This window comes from Clavelina lepadiformis, chromosome 1 (genome assembly GCF_947623445.1).
Source record: "Clavelina lepadiformis chromosome 1, kaClaLepa1.1, whole genome shotgun sequence".
NCBI classification, from domain to species: Eukaryota; Metazoa; Chordata; class Ascidiacea; order Aplousobranchia; family Clavelinidae; genus Clavelina; species Clavelina lepadiformis.
In genome coordinates this window covers 16,609,693-16,630,469 of record NC_135240.1, presented here as the reverse complement: position 1 = coordinate 16,630,469, position 20,777 = coordinate 16,609,693, and positions in this window count along the sequence as shown.

The following is a 20,777-nucleotide window of genomic DNA, read 5'->3' as shown; positions in this document are numbered from 1 at the left end:
TATACTTTTATTATTTACTTATTAGACTCTAATAAACATTTTGAGACCCGTTAGAACTTTTTGCAATGTGAATTGCACATTTGGCACCATATAGTTCACAAGGTACTTTTTGGGACCTATATAACTAATGTATAGTGCAAATTTTTAGATAAGTTCTTTTAACGATAACAGACAAACCTTTCATTGGTTAACTGTTATACTTTTATTATTTACTTATTAGACTCGAATAAACATTTTGAGACCAGTTAGAACTTTTTGCAATGTGAATTGCACATTTGGCACCATATAGTTCACAAGGTACTTTTTGGGACCTATATAACTAATGTATAGTGCAAATTTTTTAGATAAGTTCTTTTAACGATAACAGACAAACCTTTCATTGGTTAACTGTTATACTTTTATTATTTACTTATTAGCCTCTAATAAACATTTTCAGACCCATTAGAACTTTTAGCAATGTGAATTGCACATTTGGCACCATATTGTTCACAAGGTATTTTTTAGGACCTATATAACTAATGTATAGTGCAAATTTTTTAGTTAAGTTCTTTTACGATAACAGACAAACCTTTCATTGGTTAACTGTTATACTTTTATTATTTACTTATTAGACTCTAATAAACATTTTGAGACCAGTTAGAACTTTTTGCAATGTGAATTGCACATTTGGCACCATATAGTTCACAAGGTACTTTTTGGGACCTATATAACTAATGTATAGTGCAAATTTTTTAGATAAGTTCTTTTAACGATAACAGACAAACCTTTCATTGGTTAACTGTTATACTTTTATTATTTACTTATTAGCCTCTAATAAACATTTTCAGACCCGTTAGAACTTTTAGCAATGTGAATTGCACATTTGGCACCATATTGTTCACAAGGTATTTTTTAGGACCTATATAACTAATGTATAGTGCAAATTTTTTAGTTAAGTTCTTTTATCGATAACAGACAAACCTTTTATTGGTTAACTGTTATACTTTTATTATTTACTTATTAGACTCTAATAAACATTTTGAGACCCGTTAGAACTTTTTGCAATGTGAATTGCACATTTGGCACCATATAGTTCACAAGGCACTTTTTAGGACCTATATAACTAATGTATAGTGCAAATTTTTTAGTTAAGTTCTTTTAACGATAACAGACAAACCTTTCATTGGTTAACTGTTATACTTTTATTATTTACTTATTAGCCTCTAATAAACATTTTGTGACCCGTTAGAACTTTTTGCAATGTGAATTGCACATTTGGCACCATATAGTTCACAAGGTACTTTTTGGGACCTATATAACTAATGTATAGTGCAAATTTTTTAGATAAGTTCTTTTAACGATAACAGACAAACCTTTCATTGGTTAACTGTTATACTTTTATTATTTACTTATTAGCCTCTAATAAACATTTTGAGACCCGTTAGAACTTTTAGCAATGTGAATTGCACATTTGGCACCATATTGTTCACAAGGTATTTTTTAGGACCTATATAACTAATGTATAGTGCAAATTTTTTAGTTAAGTTCTTTTAACGATAACAGACAAACCTTTCATTGGTTAACTGTTATACTTTTATTATTTACTTATTAGACTCTAATAAACATTTTGAGACCCGTTAGAACTTTTTGCAATGTGAATTGCACATTTGGCACCATATAGTTCACAAGGTACTTTTTGGGACCTATATAACTAATGTATAGTGCAAATTTTTTAGATAAGTTCTTTTAACGATAACAGACAAACCTTTCATTGGTTAACTGTTATACTTTTATTATTTACTTATTAGCCTCTAATAAACATTTTCAGACCCATTAGAACTTTTAGCAATGTGAATTGCACATTTGGCACCATATTGTTCACAAGGTATTTTTTAGGACCTATATAACTAATGTATAGTGCAAATTTTTTAGTTAAGTTCTTTTAACGATAACAGACAAACCTTTCATTGGTTAACTGTTATACTTTTATTATTTACTTATTAGACTCTAATAAACATTTTGAGACCAGTTAGAACTTTTAGCAATGTGAATTGCACATTTGGCACCATATTGTTCAGAAGGTATTTTTTAGGACCTATATAACTAATGTATAGTGCAAATTTTTTAGTTAAGTTCTTTTAACGATAACAGACAAACCTTTCATTGGTTAACTGTTATACTTTTATTATTTACTTATTAGACTCTAATAAACATTTTGAGACCAGTTAGAACTTTTTGCAATGTGAATTGCACATTTGGCACCATATTGTTCACAAGGCACTTTTTAGGACCTATATAACTAATGTATAGTGCAAATTTTTTAGTTAAGTTCTTTTAACGATAACAGACAAACCTTTCATTGGTTAACTGTTATACTTTTATTATTTACTTATTAGACTCTAATAAACGATTTGAGACCCGTTAGAACTTTTTTCAATGTGAATTGCACATTTGGCACCATATAGTTCACAAGGCACTTTTTAGGACCTATATAACTAATGTATAGTGCAAATTTTTTAGTTAAGTTCTTTTAACGATAACAGACAAACCTTTCATTGGTTAACTGTTATACTTTTATTATTTACTTATTAGACTCGAATAAACATTTTGAGACCCGTTAGAACTTTTTGCAATGTGAATTGCACATTTGGCACCATATAGTTCACAAGGTACTTTTTGGGACCTATATAACTAATGTATAGTGCAAATTTTTTAGATAAGTTCTTTTAACGATAACAGACAAACCTTTCATTGGTTAACTGTTATACTTTTATTATTTACTTATTAGCCTCTAATAAACATTTTCAGACCCATTAGAACTTTTAGCAATGTGAATTGCACATTTGGCACCATATTGTTCACAAGGTATTTTTTAGGACCTATATAACTAATGTATAGTGCAAATTTTTTAGTTAAGTTCTTTTACGATAACAGACAAACCTTTCATTGGTTAACTGTTATACTTTTATTATTTACTTATTAGACTCTAATAAACATTTTGAGACCAGTTAGAACTTTTTGCAATGTGAATTGCACATTTGGCACCATATTGTTCACAAGGCACTTTTTGGGACCTATATAACTAATGTATAGTGCAAATTTTTTAGTTAAGTTCTTTTAACGATAACAGACAAACCTTTCATTGGTTAACTGTTATACTTTTATTATTTACTTATTAGACTCTAATAAACATTTTGAGACCCGTTAGAACTTTTTGCAATGTGAATTGCACATTTGGCACCATATAGTTCACAAGGTACTTTTTGGGACCTATATAACTAATGTATAGTGCAAATTTTTTAGATAAGTTCTTTTAACGATAACAGACAAACCTTTCATTGGTTAACTGTTATACTTTTATTATTTACTTATTAGACTCGAATAAACATTTTGAGACCCGTTAGAACTTTTTGCAATGTGAATTGCACATTTGGCACCATATAGTTCACAAGGCACTTTTTAGGACCTATATAACTAATGTATAGTGCAAATTTTTTAGTTAAGTTCTTTTAACAATAACAGACAAACCTTTCATTGGTTAACTGTTATACTTTTATTATTTACTTATCAGACTCTAATAAACATTTTGTGACCCGTTAGAACTTTTTGCAATGTGAATTGCACATTTGGCACCATATAGTTCACAAGGTACTTTTTGGGACCTATATAACTAATGTATAGTGCAAATTTTTTAGATAAGTTCTTTTAACGATAACAGACAAACCTTTCATTGGTTAACTGTTATACTTTTATTATTTACTTATTAGCCTCTAATAAACATTTTCAGACCCATTAGAACTTTTAGCAATGTGAATTGCACATTTGGCACCATAATGTTCACAAGGCACTTTTTAGGACCTATATAACTAATGTATAGTGCAAATTTTTTAGTTAAGTTCTTTTAACGATAACAGACAAACCTTTCATTGGTTAACTGTTATACTTTTATTATTTACTTATTAGGCTCTAATAAACATTTTGAGACCCGTTAGAACTTTTTGCAATGTGAATTGCACATTTGGCACCATATAGTTCACAAGGCACTTTTTAGGACCTATATAACTAATGTATAGTGCAAATTTTTTAGTTAAGTTCTTTTAACGATAACAGACAAACCTTTCATTGGTTAACTGTTATACTTTTATTATTTACTTATTAGCCTCTAATAAACATTTTGAGACTCGTTAGAACTTTTTGCAATGTGAATTGCACATTTGGCACCATATAGTTCACAAGGCACTTTTTAGGACCTATATAACTAATGTATAGTGCAAATTTTTTAGTTAAGTTCTTTTAACGATAACAGACAAACCTTTCATTGGTTAACTGTTATACTTTTATTATTTACTTATTAGACTCGAATAAACATTTTGAGACCCGTTAGAACTTTTTGCAATGTGAATTGCACATTTGGCACCATATAGTTCACAAGGTACTTTTTGGGACCTATATAACTAATGTATAGTGCAAATTTTTTAGATAAGTTCTTTTAACGATAACAGACAAACCTTTCATTGGTTAACTGTTATACTTTTATTATTTACTTATTAGCCTCTAATAAACATTTTCAGACCCATTAGAACTTTTAGCAATGTGAATTGCACATTTGGCACCATATTGTTCACAAGGTATTTTTTAGGACCTATATAACTAATGTATAGTGCAAAGTTTTTAGTTAAGTTCTTTTACGATAACAGACAAACCTTTCATTGGTTAACTGTTATACTTTTATTATTTACTTATTAGACTCTAATAAACATTTTGAGACCAGTTAGAACTTTTTGCAATGTGAATTGCACATTTGGCACCATATTGTTCACAAGGCACTTTTTAGGACCTATATAACTAATGTATAGTGCAAATTTTTTAGTTAAGTTCTTTTAACGATAACAGACAAACCTTTCATTGGTTAACTGTTATACTTTTATTATTTACTTATTAGACTCTAATAAACATTTTGAGACCCGTTAGAACTTTTTGCAATGTGAATTGCACATTTGGCACCATATAGTTCACAAGGTACTTTTTGGGACCTATATAACTAATGTATAGTGCAAATTTTTTAGATAAGTTCTTTTATCGATAACAGACAAACCTTTCATTGGTTAACTGTTATACTTTTATTATTTACTTATTAGACTCGAATAAACATTTTGAGACCAGTTAGAACTTTTTGCAATGTGAATTGCACATTTGGCACCATATTGTTCACAAGGCACTTTTTAGGACCTATATAACTAATGTATAGTGCAAATTTTTTAGTTAAGTTCTTTTAACGATAACAGACAAACCTTTCATTGGTTAACTGTTATACTTTTATTATTTACTTATTAGCCTCTAATAAACATTTTGAGACCCGTTAGAACTTTTTGCAATGTGAATTGCACATTTGGCACCATATAGTTCACAAGGTACTTTTTAGGACCTATATAACTAATGTATAGTGCAAATTTTTTAGTTAAGTTCTTTTAACGATAACAGACAAACCTTTCATTGGTTAACTGTTATACTTTTATTATTTACTTATTAGACTCTAATAAACATTTTGAGACCCGTTAGAACTTTTTGCAATGTGAATTGCACATTTGGCACCATATAGTTCACAAGGTACTTTTTGGGACCTATATAACTAATGTATAGTGCAAATTTTTTAGATAAGTTCTTTTAACGATAACAGACAAACCTTTCATTGGTTAACTGTTATACTTTTATTATTTACTTATTAGCCTCTAATAAACATTTTCAGACCCATTAGAACTTTTAGCAATGTGAATTGCACATTTGGCACCATAATGTTCACAAGGCACTTTTTAGGACCTATATAACTAATGTATAGTGCAAATTTTTTAGTTAAGTTCTTTTAACGATAACAGACAAACCTTTCATTGGTTAACTGTTATACTTTTATTATTTACTTATTAGGCTCTAATAAACATTTTGAGACCCGTTAGAACTTTTTGCAATGTGAATTGCACATTTGGCACCATATAGTTCACAAGGCACTTTTTAGGACCTATATAACTAATGTATAGTGCAAATTTTTTAGTTAAGTTCTTTTAACGATAACAGACAAACCTTTCATTGGTTAACTGTTATACTTTTATTATTTACTTATTAGCCTCTAATAAACATTTTGAGACTCGTTAGAACTTTTTGCAATGTGAATTGCACATTTGGCACCATATAGTTCACAAGGCACTTTTTAGGACCTATATAACTAATGTATAGTGCAAATTTTTTAGTTAAGTTCTTTTAACGATAACAGACAAACCTTTCATTGGTTAACTGTTATACTTTTATTATTTACTTATTAGACTCGAATAAACATTTTGAGACCCGTTAGAACTTTTTGCAATGTGAATTGCACATTTGGCACCATATAGTTCACAAGGTACTTTTTGGGACCTATATAACTAATGTATAGTGCAAATTTTTTAGATAAGTTCTTTTAACGATAACAGACAAACCTTTCATTGGTTAACTGTTATACTTTTATTATTTACTTATTAGCCTCTAATAAACATTTTCAGACCCATTAGAACTTTTAGCAATGTGAATTGCACATTTGGCACCATATTGTTCACAAGGTATTTTTTAGGACCTATATAACTAATGTATAGTGCAAAGTTTTTAGTTAAGTTCTTTTACGATAACAGACAAACCTTTCATTGGTTAACTGTTATACTTTTATTATTTACTTATTAGACTCTAATAAACATTTTGAGACCAGTTAGAACTTTTTGCAATGTGAATTGCACATTTGGCACCATATAGTTCACAAGGTACTTTTTGGGACCTATATAACTAATGTATAGTGCAAATTTTTTAGATAAGTTCTTTTAACGATAACAGACAAACCTTTCATTGGTTAACTGTTATACTTTTATTATTTACTTATTAGCCTCTAATAAACATTTTCAGACCCATTAGAACTTTTAGCAATGTGAATTGCACATTTGGCACCATATTGTTCACAAGGTATTTTTTAGGAACTATATAACTAATGTATAGTGCAAATTTTTTAGTTAAGTTCTTTTAACGATAACAGACAAACCTTTCATTGGTTAACTGTTATACTTTTATTATTTACTTATTAGACTCTAATAAACATTTTGAGACCAGTTAGAACTTTTTGCAATGTGAATTGCACATTTGGCACCATATAGTTCACAAGGCACTTTTTAGGACCTATATAACTAATGTATAGTGCAAATTTTTTAGTTAAGTTCTTTTAACGATAACAGACAAACCTTTCATTGGTTAACTGTTATACTTTTATTATTTACTTATTAGACTCGAATAAACATTTTGAGACCCGTTAGAACTTTTTGCAATGTGAATTGCACATTTGGCACCATATAGTTCACAAGGTACTTTTTGGGACCTATATAACTAATGTATAGTGCAAATTTTTTAGATAAGTTCTTTTAACGATAACAGACAAACCTTTCATTGGTTAACTGTTATACTTTTATTATTTACTTATTAGCCTCTAATAAACATTTTCAGACCCATTAGAACTTTTAGCAATGTGAATTGCACATTTGGCACCATATTGTTCACAAGGTATTTTTTAGGACCTATATAACTAATGTATAGTGCAAATTTTTTAGTTAAGTTCTTTTACGATAACAGACAAACCTTTCATTGGTTAACTGTTATACTTTTATTATTTACTTATTAGACTCTAATAAACATTTTGAGACCAGTTAGAACTTTTTGCAATGTGAATTGCACATTTGGCACCATATTGTTCACAAGGCACTTTTTAGGACCTATATAACTAATGTATAGTGCAAATTTTTTAGTTAAGTTCTTTTAACGATAACAGACAAACCTTTCATTGGTTAACTGTTATACTTTTATTATTTACTTATTAGACTCTAATAAACATTTTGAGACCCGTTAGAACTTTTTGCAATGAGAATTGCACATTTGGCACCATATAGTTCACAAGGTACTTTTTGGGACCTATATAACTAATGTATAGTGCAAATTTTTTAGATAAGTTCTTTTAACGATAACAGACAAACCTTTCATTGGTTAACTGTTATACTTTTATTATTTACTTATTAGACTCGAATAAACATTTTGAGACCAGTTAGAACTTTTTGCAATGTGAATTGCACATTTGGCACCATATAGTTCACAAGGTACTTTTTGGGACCTATATAACTAATGTATAGTGCAAATTTTTTAGTTAAGTTCTTTTAACGATAACAGACAAACCTTTCATTGGTTAACTGTTATACTTTTATTATTTACTTATTAGACTGTAATAAACATTTTGAGACCAGTTAGAACTTTTTGCAATGTGAATTGCACATTTGGCACCATATTGTTGACAAGGTACTTTTTAGGACCTATATAACTAATGTATAGTGCAAATTTTTCACTTAAGTTCTTTTAACGATAACAGACAAACCTTTCATTGGTTAACTGTTATACTTTTATTATTTACTTATTAGGCTCTAATAAACATTTTGAGACCAGTTAGAACTTTTTGCAATGTGAATTGCACATTTGGCACCATATAGTTCACAAGGCACTTTTTAGGACCTATATAACTAATGTATAGTGCAAATTTTTTAGTTAAGTTCTTTTAACGATAACAGACAAACCTTTTATTGGTTAACTGTTATACTTTTATTATTTACTTATTAGACTCTAATAAACATTTTGAGACCAGTTAGAACTTTTTGCAATGTGAATTGCACATTTGGCACCATATTGTTCACAAGGTATTTTTTAGGACCTATATAACTAATGTATAGTGCAAATTTTTTAGTTAAGTTCTTTTAACGATAACAGACAAACCTTTCATTGGTTAACTGTTATACTTTTATTATTTACTTATTAGACTCTAATAAACATTTTGAGACCCGTTATATTTTTTTGCAATGTGAATTGCACATTTGGCACCATATAGTTCACAAGGCACTTTTTAGGACCTATATAACTAATGTATAGTGCAAATTTTTTAGTTAAGTTCTTTTAACGATAACAGACAAACCTTTCATTGGTTAACTGTTATACTTTTATTATTTACTTATTAGACTCTAATAAACATTTTGAGACCCGTTATATTTTTTTGCAATGTGAATTGCACATTTGGCACCATATAGTTCACAAGGCACTTTTTAGGACCTATATAACTAATGTATAGTGCAAATTTTTTAGTTAAGTTCTTTTAACGATAACAGACAAACCTTTCATTGGTTAACTGTTATACTTTTATTATTTACTTATTAGACTCTAATAAACATTTTGAGACCCGTTAGAACTTTTTGCAATGTGAATTGCACATTTGGCACCATATAGTTCACAAGGTACTTTTTGGGACCTATATAACTAATGTATAGTGCAAATTTTTTAGTTAAGTTCTTTTAACGATAACAGACAAACCTTTCTTTGGTTAACTGTTATACTTTTATTATTTACTTATTAGACTCTAATAAACATTTTGAGACCCGTTAGAACTTTTTGCAATGTGAATTGCACATTTGGCACCATATAGTTCACAAGGCACTTTTTTGGACCTATATAAGTAATGTATAGTGCAAATTTTTTAGTTAAGTTCTTTTAACGATAACAGACAAACCTTTCATTGGTTAACTGTTATACTTTTATTATTTACTTATTAGACTCTAATAAACATTTTGAGACCCGTTAGAACTTTTTGCAATGTGAATTGCACATTTGGCACCATATAGTTCACAAGGTACTTTTTGGGACCTATATAACTAATGTATAGTGCAAATTTTTTAGTTAAGTTCTTTTAACGATAACAGACAAACCTTTCATTGGTTAACTGTTATACTTTTATTATTTACTTATTAGACTGTAATAAACATTTTGAGACCAGTTAGAACTTTTTGCAATGTGAATTGCACATTTGGCACCATATTGTTGACAAGGTACTTTTTAGGACCTATATAACTAATGTATAGTGCAAATTTTTCACTTAAGTTCTTTTAACGATAACAGACAAACCTTTCATTGGTTAACTGTTATACTTTTATTATTTACTTATTAGGCTCTAATAAACATTTTGAGACCAGTTAGAACTTTTTGCAATGTGAATTGCACATTTGGCACCATATAGTTCACAAGGTACTTTTTAGGACCTATATAACTAATGTATAGTGCAAATTTTTTAGTTAAGTTCTTTTAACGATAACAGACAAACCTTTTATTGGTTAACTGTTATACTTTTATTATTTACTTATTAGACTCTAATAAACATTTTGAGACCCGTTAGATTTTTTTGCAATGTGAATTGCTCATTTGGCACCATATAGTTCACAAGGCACTTTTTAGGACCTATATAACTAATGAATAGTGCAAATTTTTTAGTTAAGTTCTTTTAACGATAACAGACAAACCTTTCATTGGTTAACTGTTATACTTTTATTATTTACTTATTAGACTCTAATAAACATTTTGAGACCCGTTAGAACTTTTTGCAATGTGAATTGCACATTTGGCACCATATTGTTCACAAGGCACTTTTTAGGACCTATATAACTAATGTATAGTGCAAATTTTTTAGTTAAGTTCTTTTAACGATAACAGACAAACCTTTCATTGGTTAACTGTTATACTTTTATTATTTACTTATTAGACTCTAATAAACATTTTGAGACCCGTTAGAACTTTTTGCAATGTGAATTGCACATTTGGCACCATATAGTTCACAAGGTACTTTTTGGGACCTATATAACTAATGTATAGTGCAAATGTTTTAGATAAGTTCTTTTAACGATAACAGACAAACCTTTCATTGGTTAACTGTTATACTTTTATTATTTACTTATTAGACTCGAATAAACATTTTGAGACCAGTTAGAACTTTTTGCAATGTGAATTGCACATTTGGCACCATATTGTTCACAAGGCACTTTTTGGGACCTATATAACTAATGTATAGTGCAAATTTTTTAGTTAAGTTCTTTTATCGATAACAGACAAACCTTTTATTGGTTAACTGTTATACTTTTATTATTTACTTATTAGACTCTAATAAACATTTTGAGACCCGTTAGAACTTTTTGCAATGTGAATTGCACATTTGGCACCATATAGTTCACAAGGCACTTTTTAGGACCTATATAACTAATGTATAGTGCAAATTTTTTAGTTAAGTTCTTTTAACGATAACAGACAAACCTTTCATTGGTTAACTGTTATACTTTTATTATTTACTTATTACACTCTAATAAACATTTTGTGACCCGTTAGAACTTTTTGCAATGTGAATTGCACATTTGGCACCATATAGTTCACAAGGTACTTTTTGGGACCTATATAACTAATGTATAGTGCAAATTTTTTAGATAAGTTCTTTTAACGATAACAGACAAACCTTTCATTGGTTAACTGTTATACTTTTATTATTTACTTATTAGCCTCTAATAAACATTTTCAGACCCGTTAGAACTTTTAGCAATGTGAATTGCACATTTGGCACCATATTGTTCACAAGGTATTTTTTAGGACCTATATAACTAATGTATAGTGCAAATTTTTTAGTTAAGTTCTTTTAACGATAACAGACAAACCTTTCATTGGTTAACTGTTATACTTTTATTATTTACTTATTAGACTCTAATAAACATTTTGAGACCCGTTAGAACTTTTTGCAATGTGAATTGCACATTTGGCACCATATAGTTCACAAGGTACTTTTTGGGACCTATATAACTAATGTATAGTGCAAATTTTTTAGATAAGTTCTTTTAACGATAACAGACAAACCTTTCATTGGTTAACTGTTATACTTTTATTATTTACTTATTAGCCTCTAATAAACATTTTCAGACCCATTAGAACTTTTAGCAATGTGAATTGCACATTTGGCACCATATTGTTCACAAGGTATTTTTTAGGACCTATATAACTAATGTATAGTGCAAATTTTTTAGTTAAGTTCTTTTAACGATAACAGACAAACCTTTCATTGGTTAACTGTTATACTTTTATTATTTACTTATTAGACTCTAATAAACATTTTGAGACCCGTTAGAACTTTTTGCAATGTGAATTGCACATTTGGCACCATATAGTTCACAAGGTACTTTTTGGGACCTATATAACTAATGTATAGTGCAAATTTTTAGATAAGTTCTTTTAACGATAACAGACAAACCTTTCATTGGTTAACTGTTATACTTTTATTATTTACTTATTAGACTCGAATAAACATTTTGAGACCAGTTAGAACTTTTTGCAATGTGAATTGCACATTTGGCACCATATAGTTCACAAGGTACTTTTTGGGACCTATATAACTAATGTATAGTGCAAATTTTTTAGATAAGTTCTTTTAACGATAACAGACAAACCTTTCATTGGTTAACTGTTATACTTTTATTATTTACTTATTAGCCTCTAATAAACATTTTCAGACCCATTAGAACTTTTAGCAATGTGAATTGCACATTTGGCACCATATTGTTCACAAGGTATTTTTTAGGACCTATATAACTAATGTATAGTGCAAATTTTTTAGTTAAGTTCTTTTACGATAACAGACAAACCTTTCATTGGTTAACTGTTATACTTTTATTATTTACTTATTAGACTCTAATAAACATTTTGAGACCAGTTAGAACTTTTTGCAATGTGAATTGCACATTTGGCACCATATAGTTCACAAGGTACTTTTTGGGACCTATATAACTAATGTATAGTGCAAATTTTTTAGATAAGTTCTTTTAACGATAACAGACAAACCTTTCATTGGTTAACTGTTATACTTTTATTATTTACTTATTAGCCTCTAATAAACATTTTCAGACCCGTTAGAACTTTTAGCAATGTGAATTGCACATTTGGCACCATATTGTTCACAAGGTATTTTTTAGGACCTATATAACTAATGTATAGTGCAAATTTTTTAGTTAAGTTCTTTTATCGATAACAGACAAACCTTTTATTGGTTAACTGTTATACTTTTATTATTTACTTATTAGACTCTAATAAACATTTTGAGACCCGTTAGAACTTTTTGCAATGTGAATTGCACATTTGGCACCATATAGTTCACAAGGCACTTTTTAGGACCTATATAACTAATGTATAGTGCAAATTTTTTAGTTAAGTTCTTTTAACGATAACAGACAAACCTTTCATTGGTTAACTGTTATACTTTTATTATTTACTTATTAGCCTCTAATAAACATTTTGTGACCCGTTAGAACTTTTTGCAATGTGAATTGCACATTTGGCACCATATAGTTCACAAGGTACTTTTTGGGACCTATATAACTAATGTATAGTGCAAATTTTTTAGATAAGTTCTTTTAACGATAACAGACAAACCTTTCATTGGTTAACTGTTATACTTTTATTATTTACTTATTAGCCTCTAATAAACATTTTGAGACCCGTTAGAACTTTTAGCAATGTGAATTGCACATTTGGCACCATATTGTTCACAAGGTATTTTTTAGGACCTATATAACTAATGTATAGTGCAAATTTTTTAGTTAAGTTCTTTTAACGATAACAGACAAACCTTTCATTGGTTAACTGTTATACTTTTATTATTTACTTATTAGACTCTAATAAACATTTTGAGACCCGTTAGAACTTTTTGCAATGTGAATTGCACATTTGGCACCATATAGTTCACAAGGTACTTTTTGGGACCTATATAACTAATGTATAGTGCAAATTTTTTAGATAAGTTCTTTTAACGATAACAGACAAACCTTTCATTGGTTAACTGTTATACTTTTATTATTTACTTATTAGCCTCTAATAAACATTTTCAGACCCATTAGAACTTTTAGCAATGTGAATTGCACATTTGGCACCATATTGTTCACAAGGTATTTTTTAGGACCTATATAACTAATGTATAGTGCAAATTTTTTAGTTAAGTTCTTTTAACGATAACAGACAAACCTTTCATTGGTTAACTGTTATACTTTTATTATTTACTTATTAGACTCTAATAAACATTTTGAGACCAGTTAGAACTTTTAGCAATGTGAATTGCACATTTGGCACCATATTGTTCAGAAGGTATTTTTTAGGACCTATATAACTAATGTATAGTGCAAATTTTTTAGTTAAGTTCTTTTAACGATAACAGACAAACCTTTCATTGGTTAACTGTTATACTTTTATTATTTACTTATTAGACTCTAATAAACATTTTGAGACCAGTTAGAACTTTTTGCAATGTGAATTGCACATTTGGCACCATATTGTTCACAAGGCACTTTTTAGGACCTATATAACTAATGTATAGTGCAAATTTTTTAGTTAAGTTCTTTTAACGATAACAGACAAACCTTTCATTGGTTAACTGTTATACTTTTATTATTTACTTATTAGACTCTAATAAACGATTTGAGACCCGTTAGAACTTTTTTCAATGTGAATTGCACATTTGGCACCATATAGTTCACAAGGCACTTTTTAGGACCTATATAACTAATGTATAGTGCAAATTTTTTAGTTAAGTTCTTTTAACGATAACAGACAAACCTTTCATTGGTTAACTGTTATACTTTTATTATTTACTTATTAGACTCGAATAAACATTTTGAGACCCGTTAGAACTTTTTGCAATGTGAATTGCACATTTGGCACCATATAGTTCACAAGGTACTTTTTGGGACCTATATAACTAATGTATAGTGCAAATTTTTTAGATAAGTTCTTTTAACGATAACAGACAAACCTTTCATTGGTTAACTGTTATACTTTTATTATTTACTTATTAGCCTCTAATAAACATTTTCAGACCCATTAGAACTTTTAGCAATGTGAATTGCACATTTGGCACCATATTGTTCACAAGGTATTTTTTAGGACCTATATAACTAATGTATAGTGCAAATTTTTTAGTTAAGTTCTTTTACGATAACAGACAAACCTTTCATTGGTTAACTGTTATACTTTTATTATTTACTTATTAGACTCTAATAAACATTTTGAGACCAGTTAGAACTTTTTGCAATGTGAATTGCACATTTGGCACCATATTGTTCACAAGGCACTTTTTGGGACCTATATAACTAATGTATAGTGCAAATTTTTTAGTTAAGTTCTTTTAACGATAACAGACAAACCTTTCATTGGTTAACTGTTATACTTTTATTATTTACTTATTAGACTCTAATAAACATTTTGAGACCCGTTAGAACTTTTTGCAATGTGAATTGCACATTTGGCACCATATAGTTCACAAGGTACTTTTTGGGACCTATATAACTAATGTATAGTGCAAATTTTTTAGATAAGTTCTTTTAACGATAACAGACAAACCTTTCATTGGTTAACTGTTATACTTTTATTATTTACTTATTAGACTCGAATAAACATTTTGAGACCCGTTAGAACTTTTTGCAATGTGAATTGCACATTTGGCACCATATAGTTCACAAGGCACTTTTTAGGACCTATATAACTAATGTATAGTGCAAATTTTTTAGTTAAGTTCTTTTAACAATAACAGACAAACCTTTCATTGGTTAACTGTTATACTTTTATTATTTACTTATCAGACTCTAATAAACATTTTGTGACCCGTTAGAACTTTTTGCAATGTGAATTGCACATTTGGCACCATATAGTTCACAAGGTACTTTTTGGGACCTATATAACTAATGTATAGTGCAAATTTTTTAGATAAGTTCTTTTAACGATAACAGACAAACCTTTCATTGGTTAACTGTTATACTTTTATTATTTACTTATTAGCCTCTAATAAACATTTTCAGACCCATTAGAACTTTTAGCAATGTGAATTGCACATTTGGCACCATAATGTTCACAAGGCACTTTTTAGGACCTATATAACTAATGTATAGTGCAAATTTTTTAGTTAAGTTCTTTTAACGATAACAGACAAACCTTTCATTGGTTAACTGTTATACTTTTATTATTTACTTATTAGGCTCTAATAAACATTTTGAGACCCGTTAGAACTTTTTGCAATGTGAATTGCACATTTGGCACCATATAGTTCACAAGGCACTTTTTAGGACCTATATAACTAATGTATAGTGCAAATTTTTTAGTTAAGTTCTTTTAACGATAACAGACAAACCTTTCATTGGTTAACTGTTATACTTTTATTATTTACTTATTAGCCTCTAATAAACATTTTGAGACTCGTTAGAACTTTTTGCAATGTGAATTGCACATTTGGCACCATATAGTTCACAAGGCACTTTTTAGGACCTATATAACTAATGTATAGTGCAAATTTTTTAGTTAAGTTCTTTTAACGATAACAGACAAACCTTTCATTGGTTAACTGTTATACTTTTATTATTTACTTATTAGACTCGAATAAACATTTTGAGACCCGTTAGAACTTTTTGCAATGTGAATTGCACATTTGGCACCATATAGTTCACAAGGTACTTTTTGGGACCTATATAACTAATGTATAGTGCAAATTTTTTAGATAAGTTCTTTTAACGATAACAGACAAACCTTTCATTGGTTAACTGTTATACTTTTATTATTTACTTATTAGCCTCTAATAAACATTTTCAGACCCATTAGAACTTTTAGCAATGTGAATTGCACATTTGGCACCATATTGTTCACAAGGTATTTTTTAGGACCTATATAACTAATGTATAGTGCAAAGTTTTTAGTTAAGTTCTTTTACGATAACAGACAAACCTTTCATTGGTTAACTGTTATACTTTTATTATTTACTTATTAGACTCTAATAAACATTTTGAGACCAGTTAGAACTTTTTGCAATGTGAATTGCACATTTGGCACCATATTGTTCACAAGGCACTTTTTAGGACCTATATAACTAATGTATAGTGCAAATTTTTTAGTTAAGTTCTTTTAACGATAACAGACAAACCTTTCATTGGTTAACTGTTATACTTTTATTATTTACTTATTAGACTCTAATAAACATTTTGAGACCCGTTAGAACTTTTTGCAATGTGAATTGCACATTTGGCACCATATAGTTCACAAGGTACTTTTTGGGACCTATATAACTAATGTATAGTGCAAATTTTTTAGATAAGTTCTTTTATCGATAACAGACAAACCTTTCATTGGTTAACTGTTATACTTTTATTATTTACTTATTAGACTCGAATAAACATTTTGAGACCAGTTAGAACTTTTTGCAATGTGAATTGCACATTTGGCACCATATTGTTCACAAGGCACTTTTTAGGACCTATATAACTAATGTATAGTGCAAATTTTTTAGTTAAGTTCTTTTAACGATAACAGACAAACCTTTCATTGGTTAACTGTTATACTTTTATTATTTACTTATTAGCCTCTAATAAACATTTTGAGACCCGTTAGAACTTTTTGCAATGTGAATTGCACATTTGGCACCATATAGTTCACAAGGTACTTTTTAGGACCTATATAACTAATGTATAGTGCAAATTTTTTAGTTAAGTTCTTTTAACGATAACAGACAAACCTTTCATTGGTTAACTGTTATACTTTTATTATTTACTTATTAGACTCTAATAAACATTTTGAGACCCGTTAGAACTTTTTGCAATGTGAATTGCACATTTGGCACCATATAGTTCACAAGGTACTTTTTGGGACCTATATAACTAATGTATAGTGCAAATTTTTTAGATAAGTTCTTTTAACGATAACAGACAAACCTTTCATTGGTTAACTGTTATACTTTTATTATTTACTTATTAGCCTCTAATAAACATTTTCAGACCCATTAGAACTTTTAGCAATGTGAATTGCACATTTGGCACCATAATGTTCACAAGGCACTTTTTAGGACCTATATAACTAATGTATAGTGCAAATTTTTTAGTTAAGTTCTTTTAACGATAACAGACAAACCTTTCATTGGTTAACTGTTATACTTTTATTATTTACTTATTAGGCTCTAATAAACATTTTGAGACCCGTTAGAACTTTTTGCAATGTGAATTGCACATTTGGCACCATATAGTTCACAAGGCACTTTTTAGGACCTATATAACTAATGTATAGTGCAAATTTTTTAGTTAAGTTCTTTTAACGATAACAGACAAACCTTTCATTGGTTAACTGTTATACTTTTATTATTTACTTATTAGCCTCTAATAAACATTTTGAGACTCGTTAGAACTTTTTGCAATGTGAATTGCACATTTGGCACCATATAGTTCACAAGGCACTTTTTAGGACCTATATAACTAATGTATAGTGCAAATTTTTTAGTTAAGTTCTTTTAACGATAACAGACAAACCTTTCATTGGTTAACTGTTATACTTTTATTATTTACTTATTAGACTCGAATAAACATTTTGAGACCCGTTAGAACTTTTTGCAATGTGAATTGCACATTTGGCACCATATAGTTCACAAGGTACTTTTTGGGACCTATATAACTAATGTATAGTGCAAATTTTTTAGATAAGTTCTTTTAACGATAACAGACAAACCTTTCATTGGTTAACTGTTATACTTTTATTATTTACTTATTAGCCTCTAATAAACATTTTCAGACCCATTAGAACTTTTAGCAATGTGAATTGCACATTTGGCACCATATTGTTCACAAGGTATTTTTTAGGACCTATATAACTAATGTATAGTGCAAAGTTTTTAGTTAAGTTCTTTTACGATAACAGACAAACCTTTCATTGGTTAACTGTTATACTTTTATTATTTACTTATTAGACTCTAATAAACATTTTGAGACCAGTTAGAACTTTTTGCAATGTGAATTGCACATTTGGCACCATATTGTTCACAAGGCACTTTTTAGGACCTATATAACTAATGTATAGTGCAAATTTTTTAGTTAAGTTCTTTTAACGATAACAGACAAACCTTTCATTGGTTAACTGTTATACTTTTATTATTTACTTATTAGACTCTAATAAACATTTTGAGACCCGTTAGAACTTTTTGCAATGTGAATTGCACATTTGGCACCATATAGTTCACAAGGTACTTTTTGGGACCTATATAACTAATGTATAGTGCAAATTTTTTAGATAAGTTCTTTTATCGATAACAGACAAACCTTTCATTGGTTAACTGTTATACTTTTATTATTTACTTATTAGACTCGAATAAACATTTTGAGACCAGTTAGAACTTTTTGCAATGTGAATTGCACATTTGGCACCATATTGTTCACAAGGCACTTTTTAGGACCTATATAACTAATGTATAGTGCAAATTTTTTAGTTAAGTTCTTTTAACGATAACAGACAAACCTTTCATTGGTTAACTGTTATACTTTTATTATTTACTTATTAGCCTCTAATAAACATTTTGAGACCCGTTAGAACTTTTTGCAATGTGAATTGCACATTTGGCACCATATAGTTCACAAGGTACTTTTTAGGACCTATATAACTAATGTATAGTGCAAATTTTTTAGTTAAGTTCTTTTAACGATAACAGACAAACCTTTCATTGGTTAACTGTTATACTTTTATTATTTACTTATTAGACTCTAATAAACATTTTGAGACCCGTTAGAACTTTTTGCAATGTGAATTGCACATTTGGCACCATATTGTTCACAAGGTATTTTTTAGGACCTATGTAACTAATGTATAGTGCAAATTTTTTAGTTAAGTTCTTTTAACGATAACAGACAAACCTTTCATTGGTTAACTGTTATACTTTTATTATTTACTTATTAGACTCTAATAAACATTTTGAGACCCGTTAGAACTTTTTGCAATGTGAATTGCACATTTGGCACCATATAGTTCACAAGGTACTTTTTGGGACCTATATAACTAATGTATAGTGCAAATTTTTTAGTTAAGTTCTTTTAACGATAACAGACAAACCTTTCATTGGTTAACTGTTATACTTTTATTATTTACTTATTAGCCTCTAATAAACATTTTGAGACCCGTTAGAACTTTTAGCAATGTGAATTGCACATTTGGCACCATATAGTTCACAAGGCACTTTTTAGGACCTTTATAACTAATGTATAGTGCAATTTTTTTAGTTAAGTTCTTTTAACGATAACAGACAAACCTTTCATTGGTTAACTGTTATACTTTTATTATTTACTTATTAGACTCTAATAAACATTTTGAGACCCGTTAGAACTTTTTGCAATGTGAATTGCACATTTGGCACCATATAGTTCACAAAGCACTTTTTAGGACCTATGTAACTAATGTATAGTGCAAATTTTTTAGTTAAGTTCTTTTAACGATAACAGACAAACCTTTCATTGGTTAACTGTTATACTTTTATTATTTACTTATTAGACTCTAATAAACATTTTGAGACCCGTTAGAACTTTTTGCAATGTGAATTGCACATTTGGCACCATATAGTTCACAAGGTACTTTTTGGGACCTATATAACTAATGTATAGTGCAAATTTTTTAGTTAAGTTCTTTTAACGATAACAGACAAACCTTTCATTGGTTAACTGTTATACTTTTATTATTTACTTATTAGACTCTAATAAACATTTTGAGACCCGTTAGAACTTTTTGCAATGTGAATTGCACATTTGGCACCATATAGTTCACAAGGCACTTTTTAGGACCTATGTAAGTAATGTATAGTGCAAATTTTTTAGTTAAGTTCTTTTAACGATAACAGACAAACCTTTCATTGGTTAACTGTTATACTTTTATTATTTACTTATTAGACTCTAATAAACATTTTGAGACCCGTTAGAACTTTTTGCAATGTGAATTGCACATTTGGCACCATATAGTTCACAAGGTACTTTTTGGGACCTATATAACTAATGTATAGTGCAAATTTTTTAGTTAAGTTCTTTTATCGATAACAGACAAACCTTTCATTGGTTAACTGTTATACTTTTATT